This window comes from Bidens hawaiensis, unplaced genomic scaffold (genome assembly GCF_021521415.1).
Source record: "Bidens hawaiensis isolate Kalapana, Puna unplaced genomic scaffold, B.hawaiensis_p1.1 tig00024462_1, whole genome shotgun sequence".
Lineage (NCBI taxonomy): Eukaryota > Viridiplantae > Streptophyta > Magnoliopsida > Asterales > Asteraceae > Bidens > Bidens hawaiensis.
The window spans coordinates 38,313-57,989 of NW_027493865.1; the positions used below are offsets into that span (position 1 = coordinate 38,313).

Here is a 19,677-nt window from a genome sequence, read left to right on the forward strand (position 1 = left end):
GCATTGCGCCACGTGTCCTCTGGGACACCTGGCGCTTTCTCGTTGGTTGTAATCGCGTGGTAGCACCCATGTCATGCTGAGTTGTCGGCCTTTCATTTGGCAGCTGTCAACATCAGCATATTCTTACTCCTTAAAAAGATGCCTTCTGGAAGGTTGTCTGACATGCACAATCTAGGTTGCCCTAATCCTGATTTGGATAAGGACGAGGTCGATTATGTGCATGTGTGATATGCGCCAATCCTGAGGATGCGCGAGGTCTTCTCTTTATTCTCACGCGCAGATATTTCATGCGCAGATGTGATATGCACGAGCATGTGATATGCGCCGCGCGCTGATGCGCCGCGCGCATATGTGATGCGCGAGCATATGTGTGCCTGATATGCCTGAGCATGTTTTGTATGCGCCATGCGCATAGGTTTTGGCTTTGTGCCTTCATAATGTCTTTATCTTGTGGGTTGACCCGCCTTGCTCGGTGCTGAGGCGGGTACATACCTCTTCAAGCCCCCCCAGTCTAATGTGTGTCTTATCTCGCGCTAGCGCGGTAAGATAGATATTAGACTTACTGATTTGGTCTTTTTAATGGGGTTTTGTCGTTTTCTTGGTTGATTCCATCGTTGCGCGAAGTTCTATCCATTTGGTTGAAACGAAGGGTCCAAACACGTGGTTGGTTGGTGGTGACGTGCGCCGTAAACGTGTCAGACGTTTCGTGTGCTCGAGGTGCTACAGTTGCCTTTCATGTCCCCTCGCACAGCTGTCTGGAACACGTGTCGCGCTCGCATTGGTTTGCACCTGCGAGTGGGGGCGCGTGTCTGATCTGTGGCAGTTCCGTTACGTTTTTATGTCCCCTCAACAGTGTTAGGGACACGTGCCGCGCCCTCGCTGGCTTACACCTGCGAGTGGGGGCGCGTGAAATCCGATCAGTTGCCACTTTTCTCTCTCCTGGGCCTATAAAAGCAGGCCCTTAGGAAAAAAAAAATTTTCTTCATCTTCATTGTTGTGTACTCCAATTATTCCGATTTTCTGGTTATTGCTTCCGAATACCCTGTTATCTGTTGCTGTTATTATTGTATGTCTGATAGCTCAGACTCCTCTAACCCCTCAATCACCTCTATTGCCTCTCGAAGACGTCGTGTGAAATCTGTGGTGATGTCGACATTGAAGCAAAAGGGCAAGGGGAAGAGGGTTGTTGAAACCACATCGGAGGAGGTAGGGAGGACCAAGGCCACCAAAAGGTGGAATGAAATCCCCTGCAAATTGAGGCAGGCCGATCTCGACAGCCTCATCTCGTCACAGGGTTTTCTCCCTGTGTTTGGCTGCATGTTGCCTGTGGCCGGGCAAACGGCGGCGGACCCGCCTCCCGGCTATATTTCACTGTACACCCATTTTTTCACCCACTGCAACCTTCGTCTTCCGATGACAAGGTTTGTAGGCGCGGTGTTACGGTTTTTTGGGATACATATATCCCAAGTCCATCCGTTTGGACTTGTGCGCATGACTCATTTCGAGTTCATGTGCAAATCACAGCGCGAGGAGCCCACCCCTCGTCGCTTTCAATTTTTTTACAAGCCCAAGATCCAAGATTCTTGGATCTCCTTTATTCCTCGCAGTCAGAAGGTTAAGTGCAGCACCGTGTCATTCAAGAGCCTTCATGACTGGTCTGAGAGATTCTTCTACATCAGGGCTGGTGTAATCCCCATCCGCATGACGATGCGCGCGATTGATTCTGCGCCCGCGGATGCGGATGTTATTAAGAACCCAACCGGCGCCTGGGTTAAGAAACTGATCGCCGAACCATCCCCCGCCAAGAAAATTCGCGAGGAGGCGCTGGTGGGGGTCGGCATGAGTAAGCTGTGGGCCGACCGCGCGGCGGAGCCTGTCATCCAAGTGGACGGCTTGCGTAAGTTATCGCATTGCTTTATTTCCGCGCTAATAAAATTTGCCTTTGCTGATATTAGTTGTCTTGTTTTTGCGCAGTAACCAAGGAGTTTGTCCACGCCGCCTACGACGATCAAGTGGAGGGTGGCTCCGTCCCGCTGGGGGCTGGGGAGGTGTGCTTCCCAGATCGCTTCGATGACATGTTCATCCCTGTGGATCTGGAATTTGACTTTGATAGCGACGCGCCTGGTAAGCCTTCGCCCTTATGCTTATTCCTTTAGAATACCAAAGTTTATTAACAGTTCTGTTGCTTGTATTTGCAGATGCGCTCGAAAACTACGAGCTGGAGCTCGCGGAAGAGGAGGAGGAGGAAGAGGAGGCGCCCCTACTAAAGCGCAAAGCTAAGGGGAAATCTGGCGCAGGGGGCAGTAAGAGACAAAAGAAAGATGACACCCCTGTCGCTCATCCCCATGCTCAAACGAAGGGACCTGAGGAAACCCAGGTGTTTACCACCAAGGTTTCTTTAGCTTCCCTTCCTGTGAAAGTGGGCAGACCTCCTGTCCACTTGAGGCATGGTGGCGTGACCTCCTCCCTTCGCGCGGCTGAAGAGAGTAGCAGTGTCGCGCCTGCGAAAGGTATACTCTGCTTACCCCTAATGGTTCAATGAGGGCGATTCTGATTAAATTATAATTAAATCTTTTCGCATTTGAATGTTTGCAGGACCGGCGACGGTAGCAGATCAGCCGCAGGCGCGACAAGGTGCTTTTGCTGCGCCGGGGGCTGCTTCGAAGTCCCCTGTTCTACCCTCAGAAAAGGGTAGAATGAACTTTATGGCGATGTTCGCCGCGCGAACTGAATTGCGCGAAGGTATGTTTTGCGCCATTGTCTTCTGAATTTTTTGTTTTGATCAAATCATAAACCCCTTTTTTGTTGTTGATCTGTTCATAGGAGTTGTAGCTGGCGTAGAAGCTGCTGGTGACACTCCTGGCGCCGTTGCCGGCGCCGCTGGTTCTGCTCCTGCTCCTGCTAATGCTGAGTCTCCCCTTATTGGGATTACAAAGGAGCAGGAAGCCGTGTTGCGCGCCGAACTGGCGGCGTCGAGACCTCCCTCGCCTCCTCCTACACGCAGCCCTCCCCGCGAGACTGGTTTGGAGCCCTCCAGGTCGCAAGAGAAGAGGCCTATTGAAGAAGATGAGGAGGATGAGGGGGCTCAAGCTGAAGACTCCTTGGGAGACCGCGCCAGCCCTGCGATGCCACAAGACTTCGCAGCGCAGACTTCTGGTGGGGCTGGCGCTGATTTTTCTGCTTCATCCCCGCAGGTATGTTTTTATTTGCTGCTCCGCTGCGCGTACCTCCATATAAGTATGTTTTATGACTTAGAACATTTCTTGTGTTTTGCAGGAAGGTGACCACGTTTACCGCCCGAGATGGAATATTAATGAAGACAGTTCCTTCCAATCCATGGGCGTATGCGAGGACTTCTGGGCTCATGCCGTGCCTCCTACTGAAAGGAGGTATCAGGAGGAGCGCACCAGCGCTGACTTGCTCAACGATCACATTTTCGCTGGGTCAGCTTTCTTTGCTGCCTCCCAAGAGCTTCATCGCGATTATATTAAAGTACGCGATGCTCTTGTGGCAGCCCAGCAAGAGGCTAAGGTGGCTGCCTGGAACCTTTTTGATGCTCGCGCAAGAGCTGAGAAACTCCAGGCGGAGCTGAGCGAAAACCGAGCAAGTGCCAACACCGCATTTATTAAGCGCGGGCATGAGCTCCAAGCTGCGCGGGAGAAGCAGCAGGTGGCGGAGGCCGAAGTTGCCAAGTACGCGCGGAGAGTGCGTGTCTTGGAACAGCAGGCGGAGGCGCGTGACCAAGCTATCGTCCAGAGTATCACTGAGAAATCATCTCTGGAAAGTGAGGTTGCGCGCCTTAAGAAGGAGTTGGCGGCCGCGCAGGCCGATAGAGATGAGGCCTTGGCGACGGCAGCGTCTAGCCAGGAAGCACTTGATGCTGCGCGGGCGGAGAAAGGAAAAATTTTGGCGGCAGCAGCGTCTGATAAAGAGGAGCTAAAAAAGACCAAGGAAACTGTTGAGTTATTAAACTCCCAGGTTCCTGCCCTCGAGACGTCTGTTGCTGGCCTCGCGCAGGATCGCCAATGGCTAGTGTCACAGGGCATGACTCGTTGCGCTTTGGCGATGAAATATTCTGCCGAGTTTCAAGCCCTTGTGATGGACTGCAATGCTGCCGCGCGCTTGGTGGGCCGAGCTGAAGGGTTTACGGATGGGTATGAATATGGCATGTTGAAGAAGAACCCATCCGAGTACCCTTACAAGAGCGACGCGGCCTGCGCGGACATGGCCGCGGTGGGGGAGAAGTATATGAATACTCCCATCTCCATCCTTATGCAGGTACGTTGACCTTAATGAGTTTTTCTTGATTAATTTTCCAAGTGTTTTGTACTCAATACTTTTCTAATGATTTGCAGATAGCTGCGCTTGCTGACCAGCCCGACCTCGGCGCGCTAAAGAAGTTGCTCGATGAATGCGAGAGGGCTGGTGGAGATGATGGTGGCGCGGGGGATGTTGCCCCTGCCAGCGGCTCTGGCGCGGCGAAAGAATCTGCTCCTGACACCGTCGTGATAGAAGACTCCATTGAGGAGGAAGAACTTGACTATGGTCAGTTCGGAGATGAGGAGCGGGCCGCGCCAGATGCTGCGGGAGATGATGAGGGTGATGAAGTGGCTGACGTCGACGTGGAGACTTGAGAAGCCCTTCATCTTTCTAAATTTGTTTTTTTTTTTTTTTTTTGTTATACTTGTAATTTGTAACTCATCACACTTGTAAATTTCAATGCTATGGAATGAAATTTGTTTTCCCTTTTTCACATCTTGCGCATTTCCATTCATCTCTTCATGTTTGCTTGTATAGATATAAGATATGCTTGCACGTTAAAATAAGAACAAGGTTGTAAGGAAATTATTTACTTAACCATAGTTCTATTTTGTAAGTGGTTTCGCAGTATCTTGTTTATGCTGACACGCGCGATGACTTTTCACTATTCCTTTTTTGCGCGTCGTTTTCGCGCGTTTTTTACATGGAATTATGAGTTTTAGCCATTACATGTCAGCATGTGTTACTCAGATATCCACTATGATTCCGCGCGCGACCTCGACCTGAGACCTTAACAACTATGATTTGGCATGTACTTTGCCTTAGTTGTGTTTAGGGATTTTTATGATCAGGCTGCGCGGGAAGTAAGATGGATGTTTGTGAGTGTTTTGAGCTAAGGCTCTTTGTTTTGGGCTAAGGCCCTGACGTTTTTAGAGTTAAGACTCGTTAACGTGTTTGAGCTAAGGCTCGTAGGTTTGGGCTAAGGCCCTGACGTTTTAGAGTTAAGACTCGTTAACGCGTTTGAGCTAAGGCTCGCGCATGTATGTTTTACTTCGTTTTATTTTGTTTTGAAGTCAATATAGTGTTGTCATATTGCTCCAAATTAATAAAGGAAGTGTGAAACATGTATGCAAAGGTAATAGAACAATTATTGAAAGATAGCGCGAATCATCATTCATGATGGCTTAAAAGCCTTGATTACATATTTGAATTTTTACATGAAGCATTTTCTAAGCTGTGCTGCGTTCCACGCGCGCGGTATCTGTTTTCCCTTCAAATCTTTTAAAGTGTACGCGCCTTTCCCCAATTCTTCTGAGATTTGATAAGGTCCTTCCCAATTGGGGGACATCTTTCCTGGGGGTATTGCGCGGCTAGCTTCATTGTTTCGATGGACAAAATCATTTTTCTTGAAGTGGCACTCTTTAACGCGCTGATTATAATATTTTTCCAGCTTTTTCTTGTATTTGGCTTCATTGATGATAGCCGCTTCTCTGCGCCCTTCAAGCAAGTTGAGGTCCAATCTTCTTTCGCGCTCGTTATCAGTCTTGCTCATCATGACTACCCTATGGGATGGGCATCCAATTTCTGCTGGGATCATAGCCTCTGTCCCATAGGTTAGGCTGAACGGGGATTCGCCATTGCTAGTTTTGCTTAATGTCCTGTGCGCCCACAGGACATTAGGTAACTCTTCGACCCAAGAATGAGATTCTCCCTCCAACCTTTTCTTCAGCCCATTTAACAAACTTTGATTCGCGCGCTCCACTTGGCCATTCCCCTGAGGGTGGTAGACCGAAGTGAAGATTTGGTTGATGTGCAATTCTTTGAGCCAGCTGGATATCTTCCTGTCAGTGAATTGTTTGCCATTGTCGCTCACAATTTCCATAGGAAGGCCAAAACGGCAAATGATGTGGCTCCAGATAAATTGCTTCATCGCCTCAGCTGTGATTTTTGCTAGTGGCTTGGCCTCAACCCATTTTGTGAAATAGTCTACCGCCACTACCAAAAATTTCACTCGCCCTTGCGCTTGCGGCAGGGGCCCCACAATATCAATGGCCCATTTGTGGAAAGGCCATGCGGAGGTCACTGGAATCAAGTTGTTCTTTGGCCGCATGGTGTTTGGCGCGTAGCTCTGACATGCCTTGCATTTTTGGATTTCTTTTAGCGCATCCTAGTACATGCCTGGCCAATAGTAGCCTGAGCTCATTGCCTTGGCAACCACCATGCGCGGGCCAGCGTGTATTCCGCAGATTCCTTCGTGAATCTCCCTAATCACATAGCTTGCTTCTTCAGCATCCAGGCATTTCATGAGCGGTCCAAGATAAGAGCGTCGATATAATGTACTATCAAGTAGTTCATAGTTCTGCGACTTGTGTCTTATCTTTCTCGCCTGTGCGCGATCGTCCGGTAACTTCCCCTCCTTCAGGAATTCCATTATTGGAGTTATCCAGGATGAAGGGGTTGTATGAATTACAAGGACAGATTGCGTTTGCACTGACGGGTTGCTCATCACTTCCACCCTGACATCTTTGCCAAAGTGATCAAAATTAGTCGATACCATCTTACTCAACGCGTCAGCGGACTTGTTTTCGCTGCGCGAGATGTGTATGATTTTGAAGAAGTCAAACTGCTCAACGAGCTTTTTTGCCTGCTCTAGATATAGAGGCATGGTGTTCTCCTTGGCATCATAAAGGCCATTGACCTGTGCAGCTACCAAGTAAGAATCAACATGTGCCTCTAGCCTTTTAACTCCAAACTTGCGCGCAATGCGCAGACCAGCCAGCAGGGCTTCATACTCAGCCTCATTGTTGGTACTCTTGAAGTCCAACCTAATAGCATAAGTATACTCATGATTATCAGGGTCCACCAGTTTGAGGCCTGCGCCGGACCCTTCGCTGTTGGAGGCTCCATCAGTGAATAGCCTCCAAACATCTTCTTCATCATTTGCTCGCGGAGGGTCTACCTCGCGCTGAGCTTCTTCAATCTTTCCCTCTGGGATTTCCGTGATGAAATCCGCTAAAACTTGACCCTTTATTGCTGGACGGGGCTTATAGGTGATCGTGTGTTCACCTAATTCCAGCGCCCACTTTGTCAGCCTTCCGGAGAGCGCGGGGCGTCGCAAGACTTGCTGGATGTTGTAACCTGTTAGAACTTCAATAGGATGACCATTGAAGTATCTATGAAGCTTGCGCGACGCGTGTGTTAGTGACAAAACTAACTTTTCCATGATGGAATAGCGCGTCTCAGGGTCTGTCAGCACCCGACTCACATAGTATATTGGCGTTTGGATCCCCTTGCGATCCACCAATAATACTGCGCCGATGGCGCGATCCCCAGCTGACAAGTACAATGTAAGGGTTTCGCCAGGAAGTGGAGCTGTGAGCGCGGGCAGCTTTATGAGACATTCTTTTATCTCACTGAAAGCTTGCTCAGCCTCAGGCGTCCACTTGAATTGGCTCTTCTTCAAGCAGTTCCTCAAAGTGTTAACGAATGGAGTAGATTTGCTGGCGTGGTTCGCTAGGAACCTGTTGATTGACACCAATCTACCATTCAGCTTCTGAACTTCCTTCATGGTGGATGGTGAAGGCATGTCAAGGATGGCTTCCACCTTTTCAGGGTTCACCTTGAAACCATCCTTAGTGACCATTACACCAAGAAATTTCCCCTCTTCCGCGCCGAAAGTACATTTGCTCGGGTTGAGCTTCATGTTGACTTCCGTTAAGCGCTGAAGAGTTTCCTCGATGTCTTTGAGCATTTGTCTCTCCTCCCTGCTCTTGATCACCAAATCATCAACGTAGACTTCTAGATTTCTTCCGATTTGTTCACTGAAAACCGAATCCATAAGTCTCTGATAAGTGGCGCCCGCATTCTTTAAACCAAAGGGCATTTTTGTGTAACAAAAAACACCCTTGTCGGTTCTGAAGGCAGTCTTGTCTTCGTCTTGTGGTGCCATTTGAATCTGGTGATAGCCTTTGTAGGCATCCAGGAAACATTTGAGCTTGAATGGCGCCACGGAGTCCACCTTTGCGTCGATGTTTGGGAGGGGGTAACAGTCTTTCGGACATGCTTTGTTGAGGTCCTTGAAGTCAATACACATCCTCCATGACCCGTTGCTTTTCTTTACCATCACAGGATTGGCTACCCACGTCTGGTATCGGATCGGGCGGATGATGTTTGCGCGCAACAGGTCCTCAACTTGCTCATTCATGGCCTTCGCCTTTTCATCCCCCATGATTCTCTTTTTCTGAGCAATTGGCTCCACCGACTTGATCGTGTTAAGAGAATGTTGCGCCAAGTCTCGCGGGACCCCAGTCATATCGGAGTGTTGCCACGCGAAGACCGACGTGTATTTTGTGAGCAACCTTTTCATTCTCAATCTCGTTTCGTCTGAAATGGTAGCGCCAATTGTGACCGTTTGCTCTGGGAATTTTGGGTTTAAAATCCACTTCTCTGGCGCATTGTCCGCCATTGGAAGTTTCATTCTCCCTTCCCGCGGCGTACTTGTCACTGCGCACAAATGATCGCGGTAAACAAATGTTACGCCTGTTGGTGTAGGGAACCCCAATGCGCCGTGCGCTGGCGACGGTATAGCATTAAATTGGGCAATCGTTCCCCTACCCAGGATCATATTGTGGCATGACGTGGTGGGCAAGACCAAGAAATTGACAACTTCGGCTCGTTTGTGCTCATCATCCCCCATAGTTAGTTCAAACTGAATTTGACCTAGGGGATGGATGATTTCATTTGAAACACCACAGATTGGTGCGTTCACAATTTCGAGCCGCGCTTGGTCCGCCGGGTCTAACTTTCTGAAACATTGCTCATACATAATGTCAGATTCGCTTCCAGTGTCCACCAGGACCTTTGACACTTCGTAATGAGCAATGTGTGTGGTGATGACGAGAGGGCTGCTGATTGAAGGGCCTCCCCTGATTCTTGGGAAGATAACTTGCTGCTCGCGCCAATCTCCGTGGATTTGCGCGCTTCTCTTTTTTGACGTCTGCCCTTGTCGTCCCCCCTCAGCCACACAGATTCTTTTGTATTTCTTGCTGGCAGAGGCTCCTTCCGGTTGCTCATCTTCTATTCTTGTGTTTTTCACCAAGTGAGCCAGCCTGCCTGATTTTACATCCTTCTCGATCGCATCCTTTAAATGATGGCATGCGTCGGTGTTGTGGCCCGGGGACCTGTGAAATTCACAATATTTGCCACTGTTTTGCGGTCCCTTGTAGTGTAGTTGCTTGGGGGGCTTGAATTGGACATTCTCAGTACTTAACACCTGTGAAGGTGTTTTAGTGAGGGGTGTCCATATTCTTGGCAGAGGTCTGCTAGGATCTCTGCCGCCCTCCCTCTTGTCACCCTCCCCGCGATTACGAACATCTTTTTGGGGCTGGGGTGAACTTGGTTGCGTTTGCTTTTCTGCGGAAGAAAAACTTGTTGGTTGCAACCTGGACCATACAGAGTTCTGTTTGGCCCTCTTTTCTTTGCTGCGCGGTGATTCAGCCTGATGCGCTCTTTCTCTTGCCCTATCTTGGGCAATCTGTTTTTCATTTCTCGCGAAGACTCGCGATGCTTCCATTAGTTTTGCCCAAGTTGTGGGCATACCATCTCTGCTTACGAGAGCTCGGCGGAGTTGATCACTGCGCGCTGTATAAAAGCCACGCGCAGAAGTTGCTCCGTTATACCCCCGATTGCCAAAGACTCCTGATTGAAACGAGTGATGTAGTCCTCAATCGTTTCATCGTTCCTGCGCACGCAGTGCATGATGTCATCAGGATCACGCGTGTGTCTGCGCTGCTGTACGAAGTGGGCTTGGAACTTTTCCAATAGTTCCTCGAACCCATCAATTTGCCCGGTCGGCAAGCTCTCGAACCAGACCCGCGCCGCGCCCGTAAGGCAGCGGGCAAACATGTGACACCATATTGGCATCGTCCAGCTCTCTAGGTTTCCCGTGTTATAGAAACCTTGCAAAAAGTCATCTAGATCTGTTGTACCATCATATTTGCCCAGACCACTTGGCATCTTGGTCTTGTGCTGGATGGGGGCCTTAGCGATGCGCTCAGTAAATTTTGAGTGCTTCACTAAGATGGCCGGCCTGTACGGCGTGGTTACGTCCACTTGCCCCCTCACTGGCGGGCTGTACGGCATGTGCAGATCCAGATCTGCTCTGGCTCCAGGCGCCATGTTCACAGGCGCGCGGAGTTGTGAGCCTCCTGCATGAGTATCTCGCGTCTTCCTCATGCTATGCACTTCTTCATCACTGAACTCAGTGTGTGCAGTGTGAACAGAATGTCCTTCTTCCGGCGCGCGCGGCCTTTTTGTAGTCTGCTTATCAAACGCTTGCCTTTGTGTCTGGTCGGCTAGCTTTTTCTGTTTGACCATTTCATTGTACTTTTCTATTAAACGCCGCTGCTCGTTTATGAGCCATTCATTCGGATCATTTGTTTCTTCTTCTGGACCCATTGGTCCTTTCAGTTTCGCGCCGGCAAGATTTTGTAACGTTAGATCGTCTAGAGGAGTTTCAGTCTGGCCGTGAGGGGTTATGATGAAGGGACGGTTACTGGTGGTGCGCGTAGAATCACGCGGCACCCTCAGAAACTGTTGTCCCTCATTGACACCCTCACGTTCAATATCCTCCAGAGCTTGATCAGCGTTACGAACGCCAGAAACCATGGTGATTGATTTTTTTTATGTAGATCTGATGAGATCTGATTGCCGTTTGTAACAGTGGATGGCGCCAATGAAGAAACGTGGATCTACTCACTGGTAGCAGATCTACTTTCCTCGGGTTTTGATTGTACTATTTCACCGATGATTCTTCTGGATCTGTGTTCTTCCACCTACAAAATGAACAACGCCGTTAACTTACCCCTCAGAAAGGGACAGAGGGGTCCTCTTTGGGGTAACCCTCCGGCGTGAGAATAAGTATGTGTAGGAGAAGATAATAATGTGAGAGTAAGGGAATTTGGAGAGTATTGCTTAATAGTTGGATGCTGTATGATTGTGTGACTATGTGTTTCTGTATGTAACTGGCTGTGAGTGAATGTAATTCAATATGATTGAATGTGATATCACTGCCTGTAACTTTCAATGATTGAGTATGAATGTGTCCATCAAAGTGGAGTTGATGCCGTATTTATAGTGCTAGGGTTTCCACTGATTGGGCTCAACCTCGTTGGCCTCCTCCAATCGCATTGCGCCACGTGTCCTCTGGGACACCTGGCGCTTTCTCGTTGGTTGTAATCGCGTGGTAGCACCCATGTCATGCTGAGTTGTCGGCCTTTCATTTGGCAGCTGTCAACATCAGCATATTCTTACTCCTTAAAAAGATGCCTTCTGGAAGGTTGTCTGACATGCACAATCTAGGTTGCCCTAATCCTGATTTGGATAAGGACGAGGTCGATTATGTGCATGTGTGATATGCGCCAATCCTGAGGATGCGCGAGGTCTTCTTTTTATTCTCACACGCAGATATTTCATGCGCAGATGTGATATGCACGAGCATGTGATATGCGCCGCGCGCTGATGCGCCGCGCGCATATGTGATGCGCGAGCATATGTGTGCCTGATATGCCTGAGCATGTTTTGTATGCGCCATGCGCATAGGTTTTGGCTTTGTGCCTTCATAATGTCTTTATCTTGTGGGTTGACCCGCCTTGCTCGGTGCTGAGGCGGGTACATACCTCTTCAGGGTGGGTCAGGTGAATTGGGCTAATCTTTGTTTTGTTATTGTTGCAGATAATCTAGACCTGTGACTTCTAAACCATTGTGACCCATGTTACGTGATCGACCGTTAAAAGATGATATACCTTAATGCAGTTCATGTGGCAGTAATCGCTTTATTGGGCTTTTGAAATTCAAGTATTGTAGTTGATTTTCTTTTCTTCATGGTTATTTGTGGTGTGGAAATTTTGACCCATCTTGTAATTTTTGCTGTGCAATTAGCTGAAAGGCGAGCGAGTTGAAAATCATCCCAAAGTAGATTTTCAATGCATACAATCTCTACTAGAAATGTTATCAGTTTCTATTGGTGTTTGACAATTTTGTTGAGAAATTTGAGTTTTTTGTTTGAAATCTTTTATGTAAAATTATGCAGGCATGTAATTGACCTTAAAGTCAAAATCAGGTTAGTCATGATTTTCATGAAAGCTGCCGTCTTCCTCGCCGGAGAAGAAGACCGGAGATGGTGTTGTCGTCTTCCTCGCCGGAGCGGAATGGCCTCATCGGCTTATTTCCAGGAGATGGTGCCGGATTTAAGAAGAAGTGGTGGTGTTGGTGTTGGTGTGGAGAGAGAGAGAGAGAGAGAGAGAGAGAGAGAGAGAGAGAGAGAGAAGATGGGAAGAGAGAGAGAGAATCATTTTAATATATATTAGACAAATTACAGGCGAAAAAACAAAAATGCCCTCACATGCGCCTCACGTGAGGGTATTTAACTGAGTTTTTCTAACCCAGTTAGCGTAAAGGACATAACGTATAGGAAAAAAATGTTTAAAGGATACCGCCTGCAAGGAAACTTAAAAAAGGACACGAACCGTAATTTGGCTTTTTTTAAATGACAAAATTTGTAATTGGGTCTATAAACAAAATAATGGATTTAAGTTCAAATTTCTAATAGGTTGTCACAAACGGCCTAACAGTTCATTTAATTGATAAAATGGGCCTAAGTTCTAATGGTTTTAGACTTTAGTAGTTTAGTTGATTGGGGGAAAGTTAACGTACAAATGAAATTAACGTGCTAAACGTGAGAATTAAATAGAGTAATTATATATATAAGTAGAGTAATTATGTGATTACATCATAGAGTAATTACGTAATTACTCTATGATGTAATCACATAATTACTCTACTTATATATATAATTACTCTATTTAATTCTCACGTTTATCACGTTAATTTCATTTGTATTTGATCCAAACCCTAGTTGATTAATATATAATCTAAGCCCAACAATCGATATAAATAATTTATTTGTGTACATTGTTAACTATAATAACTTTGTTTTGTTTATTGTCATATTACAGTTATTGTTGTTGGTAATTTTAAAAGAAAAGTATATAAGACCTATTTTTCATATTTATTTATGAAAAAAAATTATGAAAAATAGGTTTTGTCCAAATTGATCTCGACCAAATTCATCATAAAAACAAAAGCAGTTATTTTATTTTATAACTAATAATCTCATTATATTTTCAACATTATTTGCCATTTAATTGAAATTTCATATATTTCAACAAAAACCCTAAACTAAATTAAACTGTATCTTTTTCTTAAAAGACTCTATTTGAATATAACCTAAAGTATATGCATTAAATACGTATACAGCCTTGAGGCTAAGTATATCACGCATGAATATCAAGAAAATATTGTAACTAAATCATCAAATTTTAAACGGAGTAGATATTTAAAATATGGGTTTTGATATCGCATTCACTCATTTCCTTCTCAATCGCATCAAGTTGCTTCACCTTCTAAACTTACAAATTTCTGAATTTAAATTATATTTATATAAGCCTCATAAATCATTTGATTTCGATATATTTTGCTCCCTCACCCTTTCGTTCGACCAGATTCAAAATGGTGGATTTTAAGCCTATAAAATTGGCGGGGTTATGTGTACTACCCACGGGTCTCGGTACCCAGATCTGGAAGTTTACAGAAAAAGGCTTCAAGGCTTGTTCTATTAAAGCTCAAAAAGATCCATAGATCTAAAAGAGGCTTCCAGATCTGTGCGAAAGGCTTGTAGGGGTATGGTACTAAACCCGGTTTTACGACCCTAAATTTATTATGTTTGGCTTATTTTATTATATGGACTAATACAATGTTATTGGGCTGAGGGGGTTTTGTGGAGTTAACCCTAACTGGGCTAGGCCCATTAGGGTACCATGATGGTGGCCATGAGACTCTCTATATAAGGAGGTCTCCACCTCCTTATTAAAGGGTCATGCTCAATAAGAGCCACCACCACTTTTTTGTGTCTGTAAACAAGAGATCTTTTAGATCTCTTAGCAGTCACCTCCACACCCCCGAAAAACCATTGCAGGTCTCAAGCCACCGCAGAAGAAGATCAATACGAACCATTGCAGTTTCTTTTCGCACAGATCTGGAAGCCTCTTTTAGATCTATGGATCTTTTTAAGCTTTAATAGAACAAGCCTTGAAGCCTTTTTCTGTAAACTTCCAGATCTGGGTTTTTCCTGGGAGAGATCTGACAGCCGAGATGAAGATCGAAGGGTAGTTCGTTGCCGTCCCACGGATGGCGCCAATGTCGAAGCATGAAATGAATCTGACCTGATCCATGACGATGTTTCCACGGATTTTCGAGATGAACGAACCACGTCTTGATCTTCTTCTGCGGTGGCTTGAGACCTGCAATGGTTTTTCGGGGGTGTGGAGGTGACTGCTAAGAGATCTAAAAGATCTCTTGTTTACAGACACAAAAAAGTGGTGGTGGCTCTTATTGAGCATGACCCTTTAATAAGGAGGTGGAGACCTCCTTATATAGAGAGTCTCATGGCCACCATCATGGTACCCTAATGGGCCTAGCCCAGTTAGGGTTACCTCCACAAAACCCCATCAGCCCAATAACATTGTATTAGTCCATATAATAAAATAAGCCAAACATAATAAATTTAGGGTCGTAAAACCGGGTTTAGTACCATACCCCTACAAGCCCCCCAAGTCCAGCGTTGCTCCTGGACGCGCAAGCGTCTAGGTGGAGCGCTGGACTTTATGAGGTGTGTTAGGTCATGGGGCAGAGCCGCGTTCGGTCTTGTATTCGGCGCGAAGCCGTATGGGTTTATGAGGATTCCCAACCTTTAAGTTTGGCGCTTGGCCTGATGGGTTTATGAGGATTCCCAACCTTTAAGTATGGCGCGTAGCCATACGGGATATTATGAGGATTCCCAACCTTTAAGTATGGCGCGTAGCCATACGGGATATTATGAGGATTCCCAACCTTTAAGTATGGCGCGTAGCCATATGGGATATTATGAGGATTCCCAACCTTTAAGTTTGGCGCGTAGCCATATGGGATATTATGAGGATAAGTTTGGCGCGTAGCCATATGGGATATTATGAGGATTCCCAACCTTTAAGTTTGGCGCGTAGCCATATGGGATATTATGAGGATTCCCGACCTCTAAGTTTGGCGCGTAGCCATATGGGATATTATGAGGATTCCCGACCTTTAAGTTTGGCGCGTAGCCATGTGGGATATTATGAGGATTCCCATCCTTTAAGTTTGGCGCGTAGCCATATGGGATATTATGAGGATTCCCAACCTTTAAGTTTGGCGCGTAGCCATATGGGATATTATGAGGATTCCCAACCTTTAAGTTTGGCGCGAGGCCTGATGCGCGCATGCACGGCGATGGAGTGGTGACTCGCGAGTGCGCGTGCATGGCGGAGGTCTCTTGCGCAAAACCCACATGGTGGTTTCCGCGGTGGTTTCCACGGGCGCTCACGCATGTCGGCGGAATGGTGACCCGCTGGCGAGCATGCGTGATGGCAGTCTTCTGCGCAACACCCACATGGTGGAGGTCTTTTGCGCGAAACCCACGTGGTGGTTCCCGCGGCGGCACATGCACGGCTGCGGAATGAGAATCCGCGGGCGCGCGTACATGGCGGCGGAAGTCTGGTAATTTTTGGATCTGCAATTTAAGAGTTAGACCTGCAATTTTAAACCTAAAATCCAGGTCTGTAATCTAGATCTAGATCTGTAAATCAGATCTGGATAGATCTGAAGCTCGGAGCAGATTTAAAACCATCACAGATCCGGAGACTTGATCATTCGAGTCCGGCAGTTTCTTTTCGCACAGATCTGGAAGCCTCTTTTAGATCTATGGATCTTTTTGAGCTTTAATAGAACAAGCCTTGAAGCCTTTTTCTGTAAACTTCCAGATCTGGGTTTTTCCTGGGAGAGATCTGACAGCCGAGATGAAGATCGAAGGGTAGTTCGTTGCCGTCCCATGGATGGCGCCAATGTCGAAGCATGAAATGAATCTGACCTGATCCATGACGATGTTTCCACGGATTTTCGAGATGAACGAACCACGTTTTGATCTTCTTCTGCGGTGGCTTGAGACCTGCAATGGTTTTTCGGGGGTGTGGAGGTGACTGCTAAGAGATCTAAAAGATCTCTTGTTTACAGACACAAAAAAGTGGTGGTGGCTCTTATTGAGCATGACCCTTTAATAAGGAGGTGGAGACCTCCTTATATAGAGAGTCTCATGGCCACCATCATGGTACCCTAATAGGCCTAGCCCAGTTAGAGTTACCTCCACAAAACTCCCTCAGCCCAATAACATTGTATTAGTCCATATAATAAAATAAGCCAAACATAATAAATTTAGGGTCGTAAAACCGGGTTTAGTACCATACCCCTACAACCAGATTCAAAATGGTGGATTTTAAGCCTATAAAATTGGCGGGGTTATGTGTACTACCCAGGGGTCTCGGTACCCATATCAGAAAACGGGTTAAAACCTTTTGTATGTGATTATCACCTCCTAACTTTCTCCATCCACCCAACCGGCAGATTCCATTGATGACACCCAGCATTATGGATTTTAAAGATTCTCAAAAGTCAACCAACAAATATTTATCATAAATTTATGATTTCCTTTTGTGAAAAACGTTAACGTTTGCTATGTTTTGGCATACCTGCAATTATGCAACCTCAACACTTTTAACAGTTTCAAACAAAGGTATGATGTTTGATAAATGTAATTTGATAGTGGTTTATCTAATTTAATTATTATTTTTTTTTATTTCATACATCCTAACCAACATTATACTATTCTAATTATATTTATAAATAAATATTTCTCTTTCAGTTTAATTTTAATTGTTTAATTTCAAAAAAATTAGTTCTTCAATGCTTGAAGCTGGAACCTGTGTATGCTATTCAGTTCAAACTCAGGTAAACTAATCTTTATGTGGATTTTGCCATTATTAACTTAATAGATTTTGCCATTAACTTAATGTGGATTTTGTCATTATTGGTTGGTATTCCATTTTGCTTTAATACTAGTTTTTATGTTTAACTGGGTTCGCCTAAGTCGGGTTTCGTTTAATGCTATCAAAAACATACCGATACGCTTTAGTCCGTGGGAATTTGAATCTAAATTGATTTTAAGATGATAATCTACATTTTGTTTCTTTGCAATTTCCTAATTATTTAACTTTTGCCCTGTGTTTTTTTAACCATGAACAATGACTAAGGCCGACCAGCAACAACTTGACACGCACTTATATCTTATACCTTAGTTAACAGTGCTGACTTATATGAACCAGATATATTGATGCTTGGGTGTTTTATTGTCATCATTATTATTATTATTCTCATTTGATAGTTTAGCAAGATCGGTTTTCTGAACATAATTTATTGTGTTAGGGGTTGCAGTATACAAAGAGATTCTCTACTGTTAGTAACTTGCGACAATAAAAAGCAACTCTTGATCCGAAGTATACAACCAACACATCGAGTAAAATAGCTACGTTGACTCACAAGGTACTTAGTATTTGTCGTACTTTAGTGGAGCTACGAGCAGCAATTGACAAGTTTTACGCACGTCATGAAGCAAAACAAGAACTCGAAAAACTTCATTAGCTCTAATGTAAAATCAAATTACCTCCACAACACCAAAAAAAAAAGTTCTTGTGAAATTCTAAATAAAACTTGTAAATAAATAGTAATATATTATCATATATGTAAATTAATAAAGATGATGCCTCCTATCCTTGCCTTCTCATCTCTTTCAAAGTCTTTTTGATAGCGGTTTCATCAATTGAATCTTCTTCAACTTGGCCATCCCGCCAGTTTTGCATAACTCTAGCAGCTCCTCCACTGCAGCCTCAATCTCCATCTCTCCTTTAACTCTCAATGTAGCACTCATTTTCTTGGTTTTTACCCTCACAGCTTCCCCTAACTTACTCACCATCACATTCTGCACAGCCGCCGCCACGTTCTTGCGCCCGACCCTCCCATTCCCATCCCTCACCACCTCCACACCGACCCCAACTTCGACAACTAACCGTGCATTGACCGGCTGGTCAAACTGCATGGGCATGGCTATTATAGGAACACCTAACTTCATAGCTTCCATGACTGAACTCCAACCACAATGACTCGCAAAACCACCAACATTGTCGTGTCCTAAAATTCTTGTTTGTGGGGCCCACCCTTCAACTAATAAACCCCTGTCTTTTACCCTTTCAAGAAACCCTAATGGCAAAGCTTCAGAAAGCTTTATTTCTTTTTTCCCTTTTGGGAACCTTAAAACCCATATGAAATTCATGTCACTCATTTCCAACCCATGTGCTATATCCTCCAAATCACCACTAGAAAGAAAATATTCACTCCCAAAAGAAACAAAAACAATGGTTTTTGTGTCAAGCCACTCGATCACACTGTTTTTTTTTCATGCTCACGTGACGCGGGTCCACCGTGAGTGGACCTAAATGCACGATCTTTTTACTGGTCAACACAGAAAGATAATCAGTATTCTTACCTTCAATCTCGTTAAACGATTTAACAAGAATAATACTTTTCGAATTGTTATAACACCCGATGATACTCGCTAAATCTTTGCGGTTTTCTTCCGTGCACTCGACACGATAGGTATTATTAGCAGCAGCAACACTAGTGGTGATAAACACACCGCAGGGATTCCAAGGGCGGCAGCCGCCTTTGGAGCCCACGGTTGTAGAATATCATAAACGAGCAAATCAGGCTTTAAGTTTTTCAAGATTTTCGAAAAGCCAGGGCTTGACATATCAAAAGCTTGCTTGAGAACTGGCATAAGATGGATAGGGAGGCCATTGGTGGTGTGAAGTTGTGGTGGAAGTTCAGGTAATGTGGGAAGTTTCAGTTGTACGAAACGAATCGATGCTAAACTTGGCTTGTTTTTCAATGTTTTGGTGACCGAATCGAGGTTAGCAGGAGTCGAGCAAAGGTAGATCTTGTCGAATAGGTTTGTGTTACTTAGTTTTTTGGCTAGTTCTAGGAAGGGTGAGATGTGACCATGACCTAACCATGGGAACATCAAAACAGTAAGCTTTTGGTTCTTCTTTGTCATTCTGAAAATCAAAAGACAAATTAAGGCTATGCAATTTGATAATTTGAAGGTGGTTGTTTAATTGAGGTGATCAACGTTGGTGGTGTATATATATTAATTTTGCTAATATGGAAAGTTGTTTTACACATGGAAGAAATTGCATCAAAATCTTTTATTTTCCACATATGATTACATGCGTCTTTTATTTACACGCGTGGAACACAAGACAAATATATGTCTTGAAATTGTTTAATTTATAGTTAGATGTTTCGAATCTACAATCAATATAACTTTATTTTTGCCATAAAGGAAAAAATTAACATGTTAATATATGAATTTACTAAATTGGACATCTAAATGTTTGCCTT

The 19,677-nt window shown here is 45.2% G+C and overlaps 1 pseudogene; it reads right to left on the minus strand.

The window, feature by feature from the left end:
* Positions 1–18,010: 18,010 nt before the first annotated feature.
* On the minus strand, positions 18,011–19,330 carry LOC143569376 (UDP-glucosyltransferase 29 pseudogene; annotated as a pseudogene).
* Positions 19,331–19,677: the final 347 nt, after the last annotated feature.